The sequence below is a fragment of the Cuculus canorus genome, chromosome Z (genome assembly GCF_017976375.1).
Source record: "Cuculus canorus isolate bCucCan1 chromosome Z, bCucCan1.pri, whole genome shotgun sequence".
NCBI classification, from domain to species: Eukaryota; Metazoa; Chordata; class Aves; order Cuculiformes; family Cuculidae; genus Cuculus; species Cuculus canorus.
In genome coordinates this window covers 17800847-17825908 of record NC_071441.1, presented here as the reverse complement: position 1 = coordinate 17825908, position 25062 = coordinate 17800847, and the positions used below count along the sequence as shown (strand labels likewise).

Here is a 25062-nt window from a genome sequence, read left to right as displayed (position 1 = left end):
TCTAGCTGTAATTTCTTCTTGTTTGATTCTTGTCAATATTTATTGAACAAGTTGATACATTTCAGTAACCATCAATCAACATAGATCCTGGAAACACTAATTTAAAAGATCCACAGGAAGCATGGAAGAGTGTTCAAAGTGCATATTAAAACCGAAGTGCGGAAGAGCATTACAACAGTCCTGCCTTCTTAATGGGAATGAATTTTCAGTGTTTGGCACAAACAACAAATAGCACCTTCAAGAAGCCAGATAGGGATCAGACTGGCTGCAAAACCAACAAAATCAAATAAAGTCCCCTTTATTCAAGTACAATAAGGCAAAGCGAGTAATCAGCATTAGATTAAAAAAAAAAAGTTATTTTCTTTATATGTGCTGTCCCCTTGTTATTAGTTTACTGTGTAAAAGTTAATAACTTTCAAAATATGTCGTATTTGTTGTTCATTCACCTTTCCTAGGAAAGTCGTTTTTGACTAAAAACAATTAAAAGGAAAGGATCACTCCACTGTATAGCCTTTGCAGCTTTGCTGCTATAATTTAATTAATAGATACAACAATTTCTGTTTTGTAACACTGTTAACCCTGCTGCTGTGTGGGGGAATTAAACTGATCGGTAAGTATTACAGCCAGAGACTAGATAGCATCTTCTTCTTCTTCTGTCAGTAATAAAGCTATTTCATAGGTCAGAAGAAAGCATGAAAAGAACCTAATAAGGGAGAGTGGACCACAGATGAATCCTTGTGACCTTAGGTGGACTAGTGGATCAGAGTGGTTTAGAAGCCTCAGTGTATTTAACGATGGCCAGCTGAATTAGACACATCTATGTCACTGTTTAAAAGGATAGTGGTGCTCACAAAACTTACCAGCATTGTGGTACCTTCCTTCAGGATATTTTTTGAGAGACATTTAGAGCATAGATGTGCAAATATAAAGTGAAGAATGGCCAACCTCCTAACATTGCACCTCTCATTTTCTACTCTTGCTCCCTTGATTAAAGCAGAATTCATTTTCACAACATTTTTGAATTTTTGTCACATACAATTCAGTTAAGTTTCCCTGATTTTTACTCAACAGAGTTTTATTTTTTTTCTGATTTCATCGTAGCAGTAGCTTTTTGGGTTTGTACTGCTTTAAGGAGACTTTTGGCAAATCATTTTTCTGTGCTTACATATCCAGCTGTAAGTGAGGAGGAATAAGTCCTGTGATCAAAATCACTGTGAGAAAATAATTAGTAGAGTTGTAGGGGTTTGGTGATACTTTAAGACCTTTAGAGGCAGACAAAATAGAGGGGGTTTTTGTTAATATCAACAGGCTTTCAGGCAAAAAAAAAAACCCTCTTTTTTTTCTGATACACATTATCAAATTTGAAGCAAAAATCAAGATGAAACCCATTCCTGTGGCTTTGTTCTAGTGAGGTAAATTAGTTAAATAGTTTAAGAGAAGCTAGGCCAGTAGAGCGTACAGCACAGAGAAAGGAACAGTTATACCCACTGGTTTAATGAGGAAGTAAAAGAATAAACATGGAATCATAGAATCGCTTGGTTGGAAAAGGCCTTTGAGATAATCGAGTCCAACTGTACCTGACCACTACTAAACCATATCCCTGAGCACTTCATCCACCTGTCTTTCAAATATCTTCAGGGATGGTGACTCAATCACTTCCCTGGGCAGCCTGTTCTAGAGCACAATAAAACCAACCAGTAGGTCAAGGGAGGGGATTCTGCTCTCTGCTCTTGTGAGACCCCACCTGCAGACTTATGTCTTGTTCTGGAATCCCCAATGTGAAAAGGATATGGAACTGTTGGAACGGGTCCAGAGGAGGGCTACAAACATGATCAGAGGCCTGGAGAACCTCTTCAAGGACAGGCTGAGACAGTTGGGATTGATTAGCCTGGAGAAGAGAAGTAGAGCGACCTTCCAGTACCTGAAAAGGGCTTACAAGAAAGCTGGGGAGGTACTTTTCACAAGGGCACGTAGTGATAGGTTGAGAGTGACAGGTTGAGGAATGGCTTTAAATTGGAAGGGGGAAGATTTAGACTAGGTATTAGGAAAAAATTCTTCCTGATGAGGGTGGTGAGGCACTGGAACAGGTCGTCCAGGGAAGTTGTGGGTGCCACATCCCTGGAGATGTTCAAGGCCAGGTAGGATGGGGCCTTGAGCAGCCTGGTCTGGTGAGAGGTGTCCTTGCCCATGGCAGAGGGTTTGGAATTAGGTGATCTTTAAGGTCCCTTCCAATCCAAAGCAATCTATGATCCTACGATTCTATTAGTGGAATACATTGGGTTTGCATGGCAAGGTTTTAGTTGTGGAGGAACTACCTGGGTGGCTTCTATGAGAAGATTCTGGAAGCTGATTCTGTGTCTGAAAGAGCCAGTGCTAGCCAGCTCCAAGACAGACACACTACTGGCCAAGGCTGAGTCCATCAGTGGCAATGGTAGCACCTCCATGATAACCTATTTAAGAAGGAGGAAAGAAACTGCTGCACAACTGCAGCCAAAGTGAAGAGTAATAACATGTGAGAGAACCACCTCTGTAGACACCAAGGTCAAATAAGAAGGAGAGGGAGGAGGTGCTGCAGGTGCCAGAGTAGAGAGTCCCTTGCAGACCATGGTGTAGACCATGGTGAGACAGGCTGCCCCCCAGCAGTCCAAGGAGATCCACAGTAGAGCAGATATCCATCTGCAGCCTGTGGAGGACCCCAGGCCAGAGCCCCAGGACACCCCAGGGTGTCCAAAGGAAGCTGTGACCCTGTAGAGAGCTGATATCACAGCAGGCACCAGGCAGGATCTGTGGAGAGGAGCCCACACTGGAGCAGGTTTGCTGTTAGGACTTAAGACCCCTTGAAGGACCCAGGCTGGAGCAGTCTGTTGCTGAGGGACTGCACTCGATGGAAAGGACCTATGCTGAAGCAGTTCCTGAAGAGCTGCAGCCCACAGGAAGGACTCACATTGGAGCAGCTCATGGAGGACTCTCATGCTGGCTCAGGGAAAGGTGTGAGGTGTCCTTCCCCTGACAGGGAAGGAGCAGCATGCCAACAGGTGGTGGACTGACTGCAACCCTCATTTAACATTCCCCTGCCCCTACAAGGGGAAGGAGACAGAGAAAATTGGGAGCAACACTGAGCCTGGGAAGAAGGGAGGAATGGGGAGAAGATGTTTCTGTATATATTTTTTATTTCTCATTATCCTACTCTGGTTTGAATGGTAATAAATTAAATTAATTTGCCTGATTTGAGTCTGTTTTTCCCAAAACAATAATTGTTGCGTGATCTCTCTGTCCTTAAATCAACCCACTAGCCTTTCATTATGTTTTCTCACCTCTGTCCAGCTGAAGAGGGGTGGTAACAGAGCAGCTCTATGGGCACCTGGCATCCAGACTATAAATGTTGAAAAGCACAAGAATTTGCTTTTAGATTACTACCTTAGATAAACTACATAGATAGGGTATTTTAAAATTTTCTCTTCCTTCTTTTGAAACAGTGGCAATTGAAGCACAGCAAAGTTAGGTCACTTGCTTAGCTAGACGTGGGAGGTATTGAAAATAGGACTTAAAATTAACGTTTAACAGATTGGTATTGGAATTGTAAATAATTTCTTCCTTGCATTTTTCCATAAACTTGCTACATCTGAGAAACAAAAGAAAAAAACAGCTCAAAAAACTCAAACTCAGAACAGAAAGCTGCCTAACTACAGAAGTAAAAGCTGTACACATCAGGAACGGATCATTAAACAGAATGATGTAATAACAGAGTTGATAAGAAGTGTACTTGCACGTAAAAAGTAACAGATTTCAGAGTCTGTGACGTGGAAACTAAACAATATGGAATCTCAGCTATAATGAAGAATGGCAGGAAGAACATTCATAGACAGCTGTAATAAAACCAGTCCGATATTATGCAGATAACAGGTACCTTGGCAAAATGTATTTTCAGTGCTTTCAAAACAGATTTTAAAATAGCAAAAACCTGCATATATAAGTAGGAATTAAATGTAAAAGATTTATATAGTTCTACTTTATTTTTCATTCTGAACTAATTAAAAGTTAATGATACCTCTTAAAACATGGCATCTCATATAAAATAGAAAGACGGTTAATGAACAGGTTACTGTATTTTGAAGGTAACCTGCAAATCTAAATTCTTCTTGAACACGTTTGTACAAATACTACCAATACTGCTAGGTTCATTCTGGGAAACAAATCAATTTGGTTTTACACCCAGCCCAGCTTTTCCCTGTTATTCCTAAAGAACAGAGTACTTTCTAAATTATTTCACTGAAAAAACTGTAGCGTGTATATTCCAGACGATGTACACTAATCAATTCTATTTCATCCTGTTTATTCCTTTAGGGTTTTCGTAAGACTATTTTCTGTACTGTTCCAGATATAATGTTTTTACTGGAATCCTGCGATCAGAGTAAAGTATCCTTCTGCTTCTAACATGCCTCAGCTATTAAAGATTATAGAACACGATATCCAAATAGAGCACTGGTTCTGCTGCATTAAAAAAAAAAAAGGTGATTCTGCACACTTATAAAGATTTACTTTTCCCTGGGGAAAAATTCAACAGTTTCAGGTGGAAATTACTTTTTTTTCTTTTCACAATTAAGGCTGACTCATTGTCCTCCAGGCCTTAACTGGGTAAGAAAGGAAATCATGAGAGCTCTAGCCGCCCTGAGAATTAATGCTGCTGCTAAATTTCTGATTACAATTTTAAAAGTTGCACATTTGCCTTGTAATTATACAATAATTTGTAGAATTTACATAGTTTACATAATTTTATTCCATATTGGAAAACAAAGACTTCTTAGAGATTCCCATAAAATGAGGTTGTCGTTTTTCAAACTGCGTCATTCGCTGACAACATGTTTGATTAGGCCTCTTCAGTTTGTTAACCTGACTCATATGATCATTGCAAGTTGGACACTGCACATGTGCTTTAGCACATGCAGTTTCTCAGCAAGTGAAAGAAAACTTTAGCTTCAAAGTAAATAAATTCAGGTGGTTGCAGATGCATGGCTTCCATTAATTCACAAATTTAGTATTTTAGGATCCTGTATTCTATATCCCTACCTGTTCGCTAAACTTCGTAAGCCTTCATTTTGTATAATTAATAACATAAGTGAGAAGAGAGCACAGAATGAGACTAAAATAATGTAATGATGAACAGAGTCTGTACTGAAAATGCAGCAGTCCCTAACTTTTCAGATTCTGCATTTTAGACCTCTGACAAAATGGGATTTATCCATATCTCAGAGTGCATTATGCAATCTGAGCTCTACCTCAGTGTGGCTTTCTTCCCTTGGGTAGAACGTATAGAGGTGGATAGCACAACTGAACAAACACAAGCACTCTCTAATTGAAAGCACAGAATAGACAGCAAAATGAAGATAGAGGAGCTGGTGAACACTTTTTACAGTATCAGTAAGACTCCTGCATCTTATTTTGAAAACAATCTGCTTGCCAACCTGAAAAAATACTACATTCCCTCTGTTTGACTTCACACAGCAACAAGACGTGGTGAGCTGAAACACCTCAGAAACAAATTCTGTCCTGTGAAACAATTTCTATGTTATTTTAAAGCAGAATAACACAAAAATTTTGGGTTTTTTTTCTTAGGATGCACTTTATGGACACGGACAATTCTCCAATTCATTGACATACTCAGTCTTCCCACTTATTCTTAGCCTAATTCTTGGTCTGATTCTTAAAACACCTGACACTGAACACTGCAGGTGACCACCTTCCTGTAGTTCCCTGCTTTTGAATGGTTCTTCCTTCTCCTCTTGAAGAGTTTGAATGGACTATGAGGACCTCAAGTGCTTCCATATGCCTTGGGACCCTGCCCAGGTACCCATATTCCCTGCTATGGACTCGAGTTCTGTTTAAGTTCAGGCTTGGGCACCCCAACTCTGCCTGACCTACACCGTAGGTACCTCTCTCCTGACATCCCCTGGCGCTTCTGAATCTCAGACTGGATTTCTCTGATCTTGGCTGTAAAACTACCTCACATTGCCTGATGAGCAGAGAGGGTGCGGGTTAGGCTTATCAGGGTAATCAAGGTTTGGTGGGGCACTCAGCAACCTCACAGAGGGTGAGGGTATGTTCCTGACTTGCGAGCTATTCTTAGGACTGTGAAAGCTCGCTAAAAACAGACAGTCAAACTACTGCTAACAGACTTAAATTCTCTACACATGGCTCCTTACATCCACTGGAAAATCTGAAGGCATCTCTACACTCCAAAAAGTTGAAAACTGCTTTATGTATGCAGAATGATATATTCAAAACTACGAGGCCTGTTGTGACCAAAACTATGACCTGGAAGAGCACTGGTAACAGCCAAAGAAAGGTACACATTGGAAAATGTGACATTATTCATCAGTGATCACTGATTACAACTGTTACCAGAATGGCTAATAGAATGCTCATTTTTGGGATATGTAGCAAGTCTAGTCTATAAACAGATGTTGTCTTAGTTGTCCTTTCTGGCAAGATGCAGGGAACACACATTGCATTTCAACTACCAAACTGCAAATTTTAATATGAAGCCACTGTTATCTCTCTGTGATTTCATTTTTCTGTTCTGCCACACAAAGCAGTGAGACATTCTTCAAGCCTGAGGAGGCTGTTTGCGAGGAACATTAAGGATGAACTTCTAGGATTGGATTAGAATTAATTAAAATGCTCACACTGAAGCCAGTGGGATTTGGAATGAGCATGTTCCACCTTTTACGGCATAGTTATCTTCAGTAGTTTACTATAAGTGCATGCTAGAAACACAAAAGAAAGAGCTCATTCTGCACAACTTTGAACATTGACAAGGATTATGAATTTATAGCAATTCATCATTTTTTACACCATGAGTGGATATGCAAGGAGAAAAAAGTCATTGCAAGTAACCCTTGAAAGAACAGAAGGCTGAAAGAATAGGATCTTTGTGATACTGCTGCACTCAGCGGCCATGGGTTTGATTCCCTGTGCTGCCACCCAAATAGCATATTAGAAATATTATCAAGGCAGGATCCATTACACAATATATAAAGATGGGAGTAGGAGCAATTAGATAGTTTCTGGAGCAGATGGTGTCAAAAGTCTTAAGTTTTTTGAGTCTTACGCATGGAGTATACTGAGAAAAGCTGTTAACCCCAGAGTTCTGAAGGGAAGACGATGTAATAGCACTCCAGTTGCTGAAACAATGTATGAAATCGTCTCCTTTCCTAATTCACCTTAAGAGGGTTTTCATGAAAAGAAACTGGAATAAAAACATGGAGGAAAAAAGTTAGAATTATTCTTTACAGTTTTAAAAATGAGTAATAGTTGCTTAATAATGAAAAACTCCCTGCTTCTTATTGTATATCTTCCTACTGAAAGAAGTACTTGTTTATTACAACAACATAGAATGTAGCACAGTAGGAGCTTCACAGACATATTAATAGTTTTCTTCCAACCCCCGAGGTTCAATATAATTTCATAAATCAAACAAGTAAGAGAAAGAGCACACAGGAGCCTTATTTATTTTTTCATGTTACCTTCATGTTTTGAAAGATGGAATCGCAACCATATTTAGCATTTAATGTGACATTCAGAAAAGCAAAATCCATGTCAAGAATACGTGTTACAAAAAAAAAGTACTCTGTAACTTCCTCAAGTCTAACCTCTGACTGGCTTAGTCCCTGAAAACCATACATTCCCCAAGAAGTAGGAATTATATACGTTTTCCACCAACTTGTTTTTATCTTGACAAGACTTCAAGTAACAATGTTCTTGCTCCCTGGCATTGCAAACATCAATAAGGTACCATTGTGTCCTGTCTGTATTCTGAAGTAATTTCCTTGTAATTTCTGTCTTCAACCCAATTAATCAAACCTGGCTCTTTACTCGTATTGCCCTTGAACAAAACCAATTGGGTCTCTTCGGGAGGTAATTGGGTAAAAAACCCTTCACAGTGGTACCATGTTCAAGTGTGCTTTTTGTGTAACTATAGATATTGTTACTATTAGTGAACGAAGGAAGCAATTCCACATAAATAATGTCTCCTGAGAGTGACAGATAAGGTGGATCATCCTCTTATCGGCACTTCAGTTACACACATTCACAATGCATGTTGAAGGACCATGCTTCGCACTTGGCAGGGTCCTCTAATAGGTTCTCATTTACTCTAATGATTGGGCAGCAATCTGTTCAAATGTTTCGCATCACACAAGCATTTCCAATTTTTTCTTTTCAGACTTGGCCTATTATTATCACTTTTCTTATTTAAAAGAAACATTAAGATTCCCCTTACCCACCCACAACGGGGCGTTTGGATGACTCATCAGATAATATTTCTGGTTCAAGGGCAGAATATTATCTGTATGCCACCAGTGCCAGTTGACTAATGAAAGAAATTGGTGTCACACTCCAAGCAGGTTTCTTGCCTATTCTGTGGTTAGGGGAGTCTGAAGCAGGTATGAAAAGAAACGGCTCACTTGCTTGTGAGCATTGTGTAGAAGAACAGGTCCAAAGAAGGCAAAATAAGCAACAAATTAATTCCCAATAAAACACAGCAGCCAAGATCTGAAAGTCATTTTCCTTTTCTAGCAAAAAAAAAAAAAAAAAAGAAAGAAAAAAATCAGATGTCATAAATGTTTAAATTTAATAAGCAAAGCAATTTTAGAAAATAAATTCTTGCTTCATCAGCCAATTAGTTCTCATTTATAGCTTACAATTAGCTTTCTAAAAGTGTCACATTCTGGTGGCCTCAGGATATACATCACATCGATTACATGCTTAGTTCCTTGAATGTACGTATATCAGTTTTCATTGAGAGTAGTTTTGCAGATGTACAGCTGATGCAATGTCCAGTGCTTGCACCCTGAGAGCAAGGATCATCTCCATTAAGGAAAGGTAGTTTTTAATTTAATCCAAAATTTCACAGGAATTTAAATCAGTACATTTTTTCAGTCTGCTGCATGTGCTCTTCCTCTCCTGACCCTTCCACAGCTTTCAGTGGAACAGTTTGCACACACTCTATTTAACCCTTGCACTCTGTGCCATTACAGCACCGTTAAACCAACACGTAAAAGGGTTTCTTAATTGTATTTTTAACACTTAACTTAGATATTTTTAAAAAGTTCTACATATTTACAGAGCCATTATGAAATATAGCAATAGTTCCCTCAGTATCAACCCTATTCTAATTATGCCATACACTACAAGAGTTTTATTGAATTGAAATAGCTTTCTAATTAAAAATACACATTGTTTGAATATTAAAGACCAAAGGCATTACAGAATTATTACTTCCTCTCTTTTACAATATTAAATAAAATTGAATTTAATATTTTTTAAGAAGCCATAGTTTAAAGAAATTACTGGCATAGAGTTCACCAATGAAAGGATACTTCTGCTCACAGAAATTAGTTTTCTCAGTCACAGCAGTGTTCAAAGGCAATGTATTGGAACCTGTAGCTCACTGCTGTTCGTAGATATAGAAAAACAGATATATTGCTTCCCTTTACTCCATGAATAAGAGGTACAATATAAAACAGTTTCTCCCAACTAGGAAAAAACAAATTTTTATTCAATAATCAGAAAATAAAATGGACCTAAAATCACATTATATATCTAGTAAAGAATCATCAGCATCTGACAGAAAAAGTTTTAATTGGTAGCTTAGTTCCATTTTCTACCTATCTCCTGGCAGAAGATAGCACAGGACTTATACTGTCAAAAACTCATTTGTTGCAAGATTTCCACTTTACCAGCCAAGTGGTCTTATTCTGCAAGAACTTATGCCCTTGAGTAAAATAATTCATATAAACAATCCTATTGCAATAAATTAGATTTTTATATATATATATATATATATATATATATATATATATATAAAAATATTTGTAAGAACAGCAATGTTCTCTACCCACCTCTGGGATAGGAACTATGTGCACAAACTACAAGAAAGCACTCCTGTAAATTGTCCAGCCTCAAGGAGGGCAGTTGTGGGGGAATAACCTCTATGAGATGTTGTTTAGAAATTATATTTCTGTGTTTTGAATTCTCTCAATCTGCTTCTGTATGACATTGTCCGTAGAGCTAGAAAAAGTGAATATTGGGGAAAATGAAACAGTGCATGTGACTGCATTATTTTTAAGATAAAACACATAAGGAAATCTCAAGGAAAACATGCCGAAGCTCTTGTGCCCCTACAAGTCAGGAAAAACTCAGGAGCCCAGCAGGCAATAACCCTTTTATGTTTCAAAGAAAAGGGAAGAATTAACTATGCCTGTTAGATGTGAACTTGGATACTGCATATAAACTTTGTATTTCATGTGTTTGCTCATCAAACACAGCAAAGGGACTTAAGATCGTAAAAAAGGTCTATAGTTTCCACATTTTCTGATTCAATGTGAGGAATTCAACACATTTTATTATTTCAGCTTCGGAATAACTGTGTTTAACCATAAAGTGCAGTAACTTTTACTCAGATCCTCTCTGTGTACTCCAAAGCACAGTTCCCTAAAAAGAGAAAAGTGGCCGGAAAGTCAAATCACGGTCAGCTATGAGCTGACACTACAAGCCACTGTTTCTCCATAAATAAATAGAGAACAAAATGATTCAGTCATTCTACAGTTCGGCCCTTTAACAATAGAATAAATAACCACATTTATCAGCTAAAACAATTTTTTGATCAAGGTAATTATCTTGATTTTGCCTCTCAGTCTGTGACAGTACAAGAATTTCTAGCCGAATAAGAGAGTTTTTACAGAATACAGTGTAACAGGATGGATTATTTTACTGTAAGTAATCAAATTCTCTCTCAGATTATAAATTCTTCGCTCCTATATGTACCTCTTCTGAATTTGCAAACAATTGTAAAAAAAGACCCTGATGTTGACCAGATACTACCCTGGCATGAGCAGAAGGGCTCACAAGAAAGGGAGATTGAATTCCATGATTTATTAGCTTTCAGTAGTAGAGTAGTACATGGTCTTTAGACTAATAATGAAGATGTGAAGGAAATTCTGGAGGTCTTCTACTTCAGCCTCCTGCTGAAAGACAAGCTCTCTTCAAACTTAGACCAGGGTGCCCAGCGCTGTGTTCAGGCAAATTTTGAACATCTCCAAAGGCACAGATGTTACAGTGTTGTTGTGTACCTACTCTAGTACTTCACACACAGAGTGAAGAATTTCTTCCTTCTTGTTCGAATTTCCATTCTTATTCCTGACCCCATCTTCTTGCTAATCACTCATTAGATGGTGGAAGATAGCATTTAGATCTCCCCATCGTGCTTCAGCCTTCCCTTCCCAGCTGAGCAAATCAACAGCCTCTCCTTGAGCGCTGTGTGTCTCAAACACCTGCTAGACTGTCAGTGTATCATAGCCTTTCTTCACTGGGTGATTGTTGTTCTCGTCTAGAAGATTGTATGTAGACCAAGCACAAGGGAAGCCTAAAACATGTAGTAAACATTTTCTTTCTATTCCTGCGAGAATAATACACATCCCTTAAAACACCAAGTGGGATGTTACACACATTTCACGTCATAACCTTGAGTTACTCATATTTCAGCAAATATACATGATAAAATGACTCTTTGGTGATTTCTACAAGCAAGTGATATGATTGTTTCTTTAGGAACAATGTTTCTTTAGGAACAAGAAAACAATGTTTTCTTTAGGAAACAATCATATCACCGACAGACTGAAAGAAGTTGGTTTGCAATAGTTTCTCAAATACTAGAAAATAGTATTTTTTCCTTTGGACTCTGGAGCGGGGAATCACCGTACTAATTTTTTATTATAATACAGAAATTAGCAAGCAGTTTCTCCAGTGAGAATTTTTCTTCTCAGAATACATAATTTCCCAGGAAGAAGAAGGTTCTCTATCTACTAAATTATTAAGTAGGGTGGCACCAGAGTGCTGTCCTACTTCATAATCTTGTACAGCTGGTCATGGCAAGAAATCTATATTGTGCTCCAAAACCACGATTGATAAACTTTAACTAAATACTGAAAAAAAAGAAAAAAAAAACCAAACTGAAATTAATTATGTGACTTTTGGTAGTTTTCTGCCATGAAACTGTAACTGGAATGAAACTGAAACTTTAAAATTGAGAAGGAAGCTGATACCTCATTTTTTTAAGTTATTACTAAGTCATAGAAAGCTTATCACTCTACGTGGTAAAGTGAACATCACACAGGAGGCAAGTCAGCCATATTCTTAGGCAAGAGGGTGAGCCAGATATGAGAAATAATCATTACTCAACAGTGTTATGAACCACATAGGCAGGGGTTCAAGAAATATTTCCTGAACTTTTACAAACCAAAGTACGTTAACATTTTCTAAAGTGATAAATAAATCAAAGAATGGCTTTGATACTATAAAGGAAAGGATTCTGAATGGGTTACTCTTCAGCTGATCCTTAGTCACGTCAGTCACTTCAGATGCCTCAGAGAAAGTGTCAGTATTTTTCTTCCTAATGCTTTAGTTTTATTGGTTGTTCTGGTATTGTAATCAAAATCATAGTGCTATTTTACAACAGAAAAAAAAAGCTCATTGTTTTAACCACTGAACAAATGTGAACTAAAAGAGAATTACCCAGAGTGCCTTTATTTCTAGAAAGGAAGCTAGTCCATAACAAACAGCACTCCAGACAGAACTGTCTTATGGACATAAGGTGCCCAGTACTGAAGCACAGGATTGCTTCTAGACTACTAATGATAAGCGCCACATCTTGGACAGCCACTTTCTCAACGGACAGATATGGTCATGAACAGCCATGGCCATGGGCAAATAGTAAAAAGCCAAACCACAACTTGAACAAATACCGTATAAGATGTTTGTGTTTTGTTCACTTTATTATAGCTGTTGAGATTCTCAAGTTCTGACCAAGTTTTTGATCTGTTCCATATGGGTCCCAATATATAACGATCTTTGTCAAGGGTTTGTTTTCACCAATTAACATCCATTTCCTGAACAATCATTTGCTAAATTTTTTTCAGGCAATTGGTTAGCATGTTTTCTTTGGTTTGGTTGGTTGCTTTTTTTCCCCTCTGCCTTGTAGTTTCTCTGAGCAAATACACAGAACCACCCTGATGGCATTTTCACCTTTTAATGTCTGGGAGTTTCCTATTTTCTGGTTGTTCAAAGTGTAGAAGGACAGCTATCTTAATTATTCTTTTAGTACAGATATCTACTGCATTCAACTGGAATACGACAAGAGAATTTCTATGGTCTCTGAAGGTTAGGACATGTTATTTGTAAGTATGGGCCTAAACATTTTTGTCTGGATATTCAAAATTGAAGGAGCATGTCTATGGAGTAGAACGTGGCTCAGATCCTTAGCGCCATGTACTAAGCAAAACCCTCAAGAGCTTTACAACTAATAAGTGCTTGGAGTCTCCCAAGTTTAGATGTGAACTGAACATAGAATTCTATTTAAAGAAACAAAAATTAAAGAAAATTAAATTCATTTTAGCAGAAAACTGCTAGATGTTCCTGTGATGTCTAATACACTAAATTTTTGTGTTTTCTAGGAAAAAAACATCACTTCTCCATGTCTAAGTTGTTTCTTTTTTTTTTTCTTTACTTCCTTTGAAGGCAAAAAGAAGACTGGTAGGGAACTGGTATTCCAGCTAAACAGAAGAAAAAAATATCAAAAACGAGCAGGCAACGATTTTCCATTTTTCCCAATAAGTTGAATTAATTTTTGCTACATCAGTCTTGGCCTACCCAAGCTGGAAAGCACTATGAAATATATTAAACTTAAGAATCTATTTAATAATTTAGAACCAAAGAATGCACTTCAAGTGTACACTTGCTGTTGCCTATAGGGATTATTCCCTCAACAAGCAAATGTTGTGACCTAATCTCACTTATAAATCTGAATGTTGTACAACTACCGAGGATATTTTTTAAGTTAGAGTGTGACTTTACTTGAGTTTTTTTGTTCTTTATACAAAAGTACATACATATATTTACAAAACCACATAATATTCCCCATTTACATCAAGTATACTAATATTTAAAAAATGGAATACCATAAAGCATTTATTTTCCAACTACTCACTCCATATAATAGTTATTATATAAGCATAATCATAAGCTTTTTTCTAACACCTAAATAGTAAAATTAAGCAACTGATAGGAACAAAACTTTATAAATCTAATGAGGCTAGAGGAGACCATGATGATAAATAGAACTAAAGTTTTAAAAAATGTTTGATTTTCATGCTCTACTCTCTCCTGTTTTTACTTCAGACCCATGCGACTGCAAAACCCTTTTAAGTTACAAAATGTTTGGCAGACATCTGTGAGAGCAGCTATATATTAAATAGTGCGTTATGCATAAAATATATTGGAAATGCTTTTCATTCCTTTAAAAGTAATTTTTCCTTTGGTCATTTTCAACTTAAAGCCCTTTTATGTATAAAAAACAACTACAAAGAACAAAAAGGTATATAAAAATAATACAGTTTTTTTCATCTTTAAAGGAGAACATATAACTTTACAACCTGTGTAAGGTTTTATAAGGTCAGTATACACTCACAAGGGAGAAATATATTTATTTATTTATTTATTTATTTATGGTACTGACAAACACATATATCTGAATTTTGTCATGCTAATTAACATGACAATATCAGCCAAGGCTGACTACGTAGATTCTGTTTAAATACAAATTTTAGATCTCTCTGGATGCATAGAATCTGAGAAGGATACGCACTTTATGGTCAAATGCTTATATATCTATCAATGTTTATTGATAAATGGTTATTTAAAAACAAAGATAAATTAATTAGCAGAGAAAAAGCTCAATGGTATGTAGCCGAACAAAATTTTCTCCAACAAACCCTCTAGACTGGATAAGAAATTGGTTGGATAGTACATTCAGAGAAGAGTAGTCAATGGCACGATATCCAGATGGAGGTCCATGACAACTAGTGTCCCTCAGGGGTCCATACTAGACCAGTGCTGTTTAGTATTTTCATCAGTGATACACATAGTGAGATCAAGTGCACCCTCAGCAAGTTTGCAGATGACACCAAGCTGAATGGTGCAGTTGTCACAGCAGAGGAACAGGATGTCATCCAGAGGAACCCAGACAAGCTGAAGAAGCGGGCCTATGTGAACCACATGAGGTTCAACAAGGCAAAATGCAAGGTCCTACACCTGGATCAGGCCAATATGCAATTTCAATACAGAATGGGGGATGACATAATTAAGGGCAGCCCTGCACAGAAGGACTTGGAAGTGTTGAATGATGAAAAGCTTGACACGAGCTGGCAACGTGCGCTCGCAGCCCAGAAGGCCAACAGTATCCTGGGCTGCATCAAAAGAAGTGTGGCCAGCAGGCTGAGGGAGGTGATTCTGCCCCCCACCTCCCCTCTTACAAGATCTCCTCTGGAGTCTTGTGTCTAGTTCTGGAATCCTCAATATTAGAAGGATATGGAGCTGTTGGAATGGGTCCAAAAGAAGGCTACACAGATGATCAGAGGGCTGGAGCACCTCTTCCATGACAACAGGCTGAGATAGTTGGGGTTACTCAGCCTGGAGAAGAGAAGGCTCCAAGGAGACCCTACAGGGACCTTCCAGTACCTGAAGGGTAAAAGATGAGAAAGATGGGGAGGGATTTTTCAAGGGAAAATAGTGACAGGAGAAGGGGGAATGGCTTTAATTTGGAAGGGGAAAATTTTAGGTTACACATTAGGAAGAAATTCTTCCTGATGAGGGTGGTGAGGCAAAGGAATAAGTTGTCCATGGAAGTTATGGCTGCCCCATCCCTGGAGATGTTCAAGGCCAAGTTGGAGGGGCCTTGGGCAGCCTAGTCCAGTGGGAGGTGTCCCTGCCCATGACAGGGGGGTTTGAACTGGATGATCTTTAAAGCCCCTTCAACCCAAATGATTCTATGATTCTGTGATTCTAAGACATTCTGAGCCAAATTCCCATGAAATGCAATTCTATCCACCTCATTTGAAATACAATGGAGTGTGCTGGGACATAAACTAGTCAAAATACGTATGTACATAGATCTGTAATAATCTGCGGTATCCTTCCTCTCACAACTGAGATGAAGCCACCCGTGGAAAACACCTTTGTTAAGTGACATGTGAGCCCCTATGTAATATTTGGTATCTCAGTGGAACACTTACCTTCTTTCTCTTTATATGTAGTCATGACTCAAAACATTTCTCACAAATTACCACACTTCAAAAATTATGCAAAGCAACATCTTTCTAAGAGATGATGCGAAATGTTTTCCACAAGAAAAATCAGGGCTTCTGTATCAACACTAGTATTGTGGCAAAGGCACCCCACTTTAACTTAAACTGCTATACACCATTGTGTATTCTCTGGTAATGAAGGATAATCACATCCTCAGATGCATTAGCAAGAGTTTTACCTGCAGTAATTATTCCCTTCTGCTTGTGAGCCCACGTCTAGATCAGTACGTCAGATTTTGCCCCCCCTAATGACACTGAGTTGCAAGAAGAAATTCTTCATGATAAGGCCAGTGAAGCATGCAAATGGTTGCACAGAGAAGCTTTGGGGTCCCCATCAATGAAGACACTTAAAGTTTGACTAGACAAGGCGTGAGACAACCCAATCTAATTCTAACAGTTGGCCCTGCTTTTAGAAGACGATTGAACTAAATTACTTCAAGGAGTCCTTTTATTATTGTGCATTATTCCATTATTCTCTTGCATTGCGGCCATGTTGTGCAGAACATTCTTCCAAGTTTTAAACTAGTTAGCTTTGAATGGAGGACAATATATCTGCACCACAGTTCGCACTGTAGGATAACCTTAAACGGGTCTGTGGTTCATTCAGATCATCATACTGCTGTACTCAACTGCAATAGAAAATAGCGATTTTAAATGTCGTCATTGTGTCTACAGGATACTGCAGCAAGGATGAGGTGTCATATCAAGAGAAAGACAGACTCCATCTGCACAGCAGAGGCTCTCACAAGCCTTAATAATCTTTGATTTTTTGGACAGTCATGAGTTTAATAGTTACGTCTTACATCATTAAGTGCATTTTTCTCTAATGCTCTCCCTATTGCCGAAATTTTATTTGTTCCACAAAGCCGAGAAGAAATAACCATTGTGTTATTTGAAAATAAGGTGCTGCTCACATGCTGAAAAACAATGTCAAAAAGATAAGTGAATTCAGTCAGTGTCAGTCTATGCACCTGCTACACATGAAGCTTATATCACAATATGAAAAGTAGGAGGCCAACATATATGAAACGTTAATCTTTGGTGTCTGCTGCATTTAGGATAATCTTCTTTTAACTTGTCGATTAAAAACAGCTCAAATGCAGCTCCGTAAAAACTAATAATTTAGTTACGTAAAATCAAGAATATACATTTTCTAGAATCACAGGAAACGACGATAACACTTGCTGTTACCTTTCTTTCCAGGACCAGCGTCGCATGACCTGTGAAGAAGCACCTCAATCACACAGATCCATAAATCCCCTCAAAAAGCCCTAACAAGCCATTACTATAGGATCTTCCATAGTACATACCAAGCAGTTTACTTGCTTCAGTGTTAAAAAGGAAAATACCATATAGTATCTGGTGCCTTCATATCTGTACAAGAAAGATATCACAAGTGTGTTGCAGAGAGCTTTCAACATGATCAGGAAATGGAAAAATATACTGTTGATGTTATCTTTATTGTTTGGTGTTTAGGTATATTTTGTGATGGAATTTTCAAGTGTACACCTTTTTAATCAAAATAAATACATATCTTGTCTCATTTTTATAAATGGCAAGGAAGTGAGACATACTATCAGCTGTCCAAGAGGCAGGATTTCAAGGATACACGCAGAAAAAAAGAGAAACAACAAAAAGCTACATGTTAAAGAGCAGTGATTTCCAGTTCTAAGTGCTGCTTCAAAGAATCACCCATTTCTCACCCTCAGGAGCGGTTCACAGGACCATTTGTAAGGCTGCAGCAGTGGCTGGGATTACCCAATAAAAGCAAAACCTGCCATGGTCGGGGCCAGGAACGGAGTAGAAAGGTTTGCAAAATCACCTTCTTGCTATTAGCACTGCTACTGTTAAAGAAATTCATCCTCAGGCTCTTTATGGCATGAAAATGGTGTCAATTAGAAACCCAGAGGGACTGTAAGATGCTATGAGCAAAGTCATCTCTCAGTTCCATGATTACCTGTATTTCTGAATAATTACTTTCCATAATGTATTTCGCAAAGTTTTCCCTATATAAAACCTCATATGATCATTAAAGGGAAAAAAAATCCTGCAGGACGTTTTAACGCTGCTACCAAATGTATTCATTGTAATGCGGATTTTCAGTCAAAAATCTAAACATGCTCGTGAGACACAAAGACTACCATCCTAGAACAAAGCACGTAGCTAGACGCACACAGCCATGACCACAAAAATAACCTGCTAAGAAGGAGAGAGACAGCTACAGGGATGCTGCTTTATCTTAAAAAAATCTTGCTGCTAACAAGGAAACATGAAGCTGCAGCAACACCATATTTTTCATGTCTCTTAGATCAATATAAAGCTATGTGCTTTGTGCACTGGAACAGCTACATTACGTGGTCCATATTTTCAGTACGGTGCATTTTTAGTTGATTTAGAAATAGTTGAATGGAATGCCTACCTATTCATGAAGGTCTCTGACGTTTTGTTGGTGCATGACAAGACTTTACTGTCAGCAGCTGGTCAGCGGAAATGCAGACAAACAGAGGTAAGAATCTAGCTTTAAAAATTGAAGAACTTTATGATATCTTAATTGCATTACACTATATTAGACTGTATTATACCTTAAGTAATTTCATTGCTATGTCTAGAATGTTTAAACTTTTATTAGCCTCCTTGGGTGAGAAAGCGACAGAGTTCAAACCACAGAGAAGGAAACTGGCGTGCTCTGTGTTGTTTTACCTTCTCTGTTTGTGTTTTAATAAGAGGAAACAGCTTCAATAATGATTATACTAAATCAATTTACATTTTTTAATGCAAATGTATTTATCTCTTGCTGACATAAAAATGGTAATTTGAAACCAAATCTGACTAACATATCACAGATTGATAACATATATATTTACAGGAGAACAAATACTCTGGATGTTTAGCATGTCTCTAGAAGTACCATGCAGCAATACACAAAATAAAAGACAAGTTAAAAGCCTGTGAAACTACAAACCAGTGTTTTACGGAGGAAGAAAGGCCCACCGTGTTCTGTAACACAGTTATTAGAGTATATATATGATGTTTAATTTAACACTGAAACAGTTTCTTGATTTAGAAGAAAAATTTAACCACCTTTTTGTTCCCAGTGTCAATACTCTGAGCATAATTTCAATTATTTTTTTCCGTTTTACTGCTTACAAGCACTCAAAAGAAGACAAATTCTAAATCCAGTCCTTTGAATAATTTTAAGAATGACTCCATTTTGTTTTATTATGAAAATATTATGCACTACATAATATGAAGGCAGTAGCAGCAGCTGTGGGTTTCCTATCACTGGTTTGCAAACACATTTAATCTAATTGATGAGCTTTTGTTTAAACAGGCATTGATATGCATCCTGTGATGCATATGGGTTGTGAAGATTCACAGCAATGTACGTACCAAGTGATCTGCCTGTGACGCTGAAACAACTTCTATGTATGACTGAGAATGTGAAATATCTTCATTAATTCATATAATTTTATAGCAGGAAACATAAATAGTTATATAGCTAGATTCATTCTGGTTCCCACTGAAATCTACAATACAATTCACACAGATTTTAACGCGACAATCAAGACCTCTGCGGATAAACATTTGTCCTCTGTGGCTTGGAACACATAATTTAAAGAATTCATTTGAAATCTGCCATTACTGGAAGCAACTTATACAAGCTGATACACTCAGGCACATATAAACCCAGTTATAGGTTTCACATTATCACTTGTGATAATATCTTTTTTTGCAAAGATAATTGAATGCTTCATGCGATTTTCCATAACTGCAAACACCTTTCTTGCACGTTGCCCAGAACTGAGAAAATACATAAAACCATTGCTTTATTATTTTTGAAAATTAATTATGTTTCACAAATAATTAGGAAACACTTGGCATGATCTCATTTGGCCAAATATAAATCTGTTTTTCCAGAATGCAATGACAGGCGATTTTACATCGTGTTGCCATCAGAGAGAGTCTATGTCTAGTCTGTACCACCGATATTCAGGGTCATCTTTATTCAATAAGCACTAGGAATATAGCTTAAGGCATGTAGACATTAAATGATTGTTTCTTCTTTTTCTTCAAGTATCATTTGAATATATTTGGAGTCTCGATGTGTGTCAATAATTTTAATTTACAGGCTCTATTTCTGTCAACATTTGGCCTATCCAAAGCTTTCCTCCAAACATAATGAGAAGCCCACTCGAAACCTACTGTGACTATATTTTAGCAAATTCTGCATTTCTTAGGAATACAGAAAAGCAATGATACTCACTCTCGCATTATGGAAACAAATTAAAAACAATGAACCGACCAAAATAAGGACCAAAACAGAAAGATTTAATGCATGTTACAATTCAGTAAAACTATAGAAAATCAGTAGGTGAGAAGGAAGAAATGGGGTCTCTGTTTTACCTCAGTGCCTTTTTTCCTATCAAAATGCTACATAAATGCTTAATTACGGAGTAGACTATGAATGTTGCATGAGAGAATGCAATGGTAGTTCTCACTCCCACAGGCACCTCAGCTCATGTAAAGAAGATCCATTGTAAAACTTCAGTAATTCGGGAGGTCATATAGCATAGTCAAAACAGGACTCTTCCGTACAGAACTTGGAGGAAAACAACTTCCAACAAAAGTATACCATTTAGAATTATTCTAATGAGAGAACTTTATTTGGTCTGGGTGTTGTTTTTTTTCCCTAAAATCCTTTGTGGTTAGCTGTAAATTTATCAGGAAGTCCCTTCCAAAATCTCCTTACAGCTCTGCTTCCAGTTGCCTGCAATTCCCTCCTAAAGCAGTGATTTTTGGCGTAGTTTGTGCCACCTCCACAGATCAATTCAGCATCTCCCTCTCCCTCCTAAGGCAGAAGTTGCTGTGAGCTCCCTGCACTGCAGTGCAATGCAGCCCAAGTACCAGCAGTTCCGATTGTGTGTGCCTGAGGAGGTTTCCCTGGTGTTGTACTAACCTCTGCAATCCACTCTCCCCCTCCATCCACCACCACCCCTCCCCCCATCACGATACACTCCCAGCCCTTTACGGGAAGGAGAGCAGAACACTATCAATCACGAAGGAGCCTCGTGACGATTTCAATATCTTTTGATGAGGCGATCTCCCTCCTCCCAGACTATCTGTACATGACTCTTCCCCATGGCTCCCTTCCCTCCTCAGCACCCTTTTCTGTACAGATGTGCTGTGGCCGCCCCAGCCAGCATGACTCAGCTCCCACCCTCGCCCCCACTAGCACTGCGCCCACACTGCTTCGCAGGATTAGGCTGCCAAGACTCATCAGTGGCTTCCATGCACAATCACCCCAGTGTCATCCAGCCCTCAGGTGCCTGGGGTGTGCTCCCTCCGCTCAGGACTACCAACACCACCTCCTCTGCCTCTTTGCATCCCTGAGGTTCTTCTGCCCCTCAATCCTCGTTAAATGAGGTGGGAGTCGCCTCAGAGAACCCCATCATCCTGTGGCTTTTCCTAAACAGAAGGTTTGAACCATAATGTTCCCCACTATGAATTCCCTATGCTCCCTTTCCATCTACTGTCAGAGGCATAACAAGATCTAAAATCCCAAAGCACCAGGAAAGTAGTAACTTAGTGTGTTTTGGAAAAGACCTTTCCTGAGGCTGTAAAGAAGGGAGTCTCTCCTCCTCCTTATGGATCATGAATGCAAAACTATTCTCCCAACATAGTCAATGTGAGTTATAAGCTTTGAAGCAACCTACAGTGAGAAAAGCAAAATAGTTTTCAAAACCACTTGAACTGTTTTTTTTCTTTTCCTCTCCCCCTTCTTCCCCCCCCCCCCCCCTTTTTTTTTTTCCTCTCCGTTGCAGGGTCTGCAGCCCTGCATTTTCCCTTCTAAATACATCTTAGAAAGTGTTAGTTCCCTAAGGATCTGGAATCTGAACAGTTGCTGCATCTTTGAATTTCCTCACCATCCTTACCCCTGGGACATCTAGAAGCTTGGGTTTTTGTGGTTTTTTTCAAACATCTGGAGTCTGCTAACCTCAACACCCAGATTTTGTTTATTTTATTGTTTTTTTTTTTTGCTCCCCTAGCTTGCAAAAGTTCTGTCAGCCCTCAAATGCCAGTCAGCTTCAAAAGCAAGGATTAGACACCCACACCGCCTCGGACCTGTGCAACCTGCTCTCTTCGTGCAGAAGCGCGAGTGAGCTCTGGGTAAGGCTGGAGTGAGCAAAGACCTCTCCTGCTCACCGAGAGATGCGAGAGAACCTTGTGCTCCCTGAAACGCCCAACCGGACGGGATGGGAGCTCTCCCCAGTCCCCGACGGCCAATCCTCCCTGCAAGTCCCGTGGAAAAGTTGAAGCCCTCCTCGGCTGCAAGCGTGCAAAGAAAAACAAAAAACCCCCAACCACAACAAAAAAACCCCAAACAAATAAAACCAAACCAAACAAACAAAAAAAGGCAACAAAAAAAAAAAAAAAAGGCAAACCAAAACCAAAAAACAAACAAAAAAAAAAACCACCGGAAACCAACCATGGGAAAGTTGCCCTGGAGAGCAGCGGGCGCCGGGCTGCCCTGAGCATCACTTACCGGCGGAGAGCCGCGACCGGGCTGCGGAGCGCTCCCGGCTCCCTCCGCTCCCCGCTGCCGCCTGTTCGAGGCGTGAGGCTGCGGGAGGGAGCGAGGAGCCTCCCGGAGGAGCCGCCGAGCGTGACAGACCAGAGGAGGGGCAGACCGGAGTGTCTGCGTGGGCTTCGCGTTGCGGTGGAGGCTCTGCGGCAGTGCCGGGGAGGCAGGAGGCACGGCGCGGGGGGCGTCAGAGTGCGGGATCCCTGCCGCAGGCAGCGGCTGGAGACGGCGAGGGGGAGGCACAGAACCGCCCCCGCCCCGGGCAAGTCTGGGAAGCGAAAACAAGCCGCTTTTTCCCGGTAGAAAGGAGGGGGGGGAAATAAAAATAGCGACACCCACGCAGGCACTTCGGTTCGGCAACAGGGGGAGAGTATGAAACGGCTTGGTACAGAACGGGTTGCAACAGGCCACCCAAAGATCACTGCATCCCTCCTTCTCACCATCCTCCTGGAGAGCAAGCCATGAGTGCTGTGCAAAGCTGCCCGTGCAAAGCTGCCCGTGCTCCGCACACAAAGGCTGCAAGTGAAAATCAGGCTGAGAAGTAGTGAAGTTGGTCTAGGAAGTCCCACAAGTGAGATTCAGTTTCCTGGGAGGAAAAATTTCTGACTGCAAAAAGAGTGAAGCATTAGAACAGATTGCCTTGAGTGATGATGGGATCGCCATCGTCGGCGGCTTTTAAGAAGACACCAGTAAAACCTTGTGTTTAAGGATGTTTGATGTGTCTTGGGACAAAGGGATAAATTAGATTATCTTACGAAGTCTTATTTTGGACTGTGGTTCTACTGACAGCAGGAGGTTTTTATGTTTATAAGCATCATCAATATTTTTAATGCAGTGGCATCGCGGACTGAATGTGTTACCACAACTTTGTTACATCAAGCGTTAATAGCCACTGTAGAGCAAAGAATACTAACACGGTTCCTCCTTTATGCTTATATACATTTACGTGCAATTCAACTGGTAAAGTGTGTATCGTGACAAATGCAGTGGTATCACCAAATTGAAGAATGAGAGAAAGCAAAGAGAGAAGGTAGGGTTCCATATTAAAGTGACTTTTAAAAATAAGCAAATATTTCAGTAGATTTATTAACAAACATAGGACTTGGGTTCTCTTCTCCAAAATGTGTTAAACCATGAGCTACACCTGCAGTAGGAAGGTAGGGTAATGCCACCTCCACCCTCACCTTCAGCTCTGCACATGCCTATTGTGTGGCATCTAGAGAACTGTAATTTCTGATAGCTCATCTGCCTTTGAGTCTTGCTATCAAATATTTGTGAGCTTATATACATTTTTTCGTATGCCCTGAAATGTTATTCCTTTTCTCTGTTGTTGAGCGAAAGGCTTATTGATTGGCTATCCAGGAGAAAAGCTGAATGAACTATGCATGGAGTGCTGTCAAGCGTGAAACACAAGCAGAGAAACAGAAAAGAAATACCTATTACTTTTCTGGCCCTTTCAATAATCCTAGCATTTGAAAATTGCACCTGGTGTTGGACCTCCCTGTTAATAAACTAGACTTGCTGTGTACAATATACAAGAAAAACAAAGATTCCAAAATTTTCCAATAGCAGCAAAAGAAGCAGCTATTTGTGCTACGCATACAAGAATGACGGTAAAATGTTGTTTCCATCCATTTACTGTTGACTATCTAATAGGAACATTTCTGTATATAAAATTAATCTTAAATCAATCCCACTCTGATTTACTGAAATAAATCGATTAGAACAGAAGATATTTTTCTTGTGAGTTCTTGAGTAAATATATCAACTAACTCTGAAAGAGAAATCACCGCCACATTTAGGTTTTGAATATAAAGGGCTAAAATGCTAAGAAAAATAAATCAGTGTTGACAACAGCATAATGGACAGACTCAAGACTTTTATTAATCTTACCTTCCAATCGCATAGAGAAAGGGCCACGACAGCAGCCACCTTCCTCCTCACCCACTGCGTTAGAGAGAAGGAGATTTCACAGAATGGGTTTCTAGGCATTTCATAGAAAATGGGCAGATAGACTAAAGGGTAAACCCAAGAATTTAATCCACGTATGTAAAAAGAGCACACTTTCACGGTCAAGTTAAAACTGCAGAGAATGGTTCTTCCATTTGTCTGCATGCCCTGCTGCTTTCTTAGCACCAGCTTTGTTGTTTGTGTGGCTTCAGGGTAAAATGATCTGACTGCAGAATAAGCCTAGAAACCAAAGGGAAGTACGCAAAAGCCTGATGGATTTTCAGTCAGACCAGCAACTGACTCACTTTTCTCAGGCTCAGTTAAGATGATTCT

The 25062-nt window shown here is 39.2% G+C and overlaps 1 protein-coding gene across 1 annotated transcript in view; it reads right to left on the bottom strand.

Annotated features, from left to right (window-relative positions):
- SV2C (synaptic vesicle glycoprotein 2C) overlaps positions 1 to 22973 on the bottom strand; it is a 120856-nt gene extending 97883 nt beyond the window's left edge. Inside the window, exon 1 of the mRNA XM_054054950.1 lies at positions 22741 to 22973. The gene's annotated coding sequence lies outside the window, so the exon portion shown is untranslated. The remainder of the gene's footprint in view (positions 1 to 22740) is intronic.
- Between the last annotated feature and the right edge of the window lie 2089 nt (positions 22974 to 25062).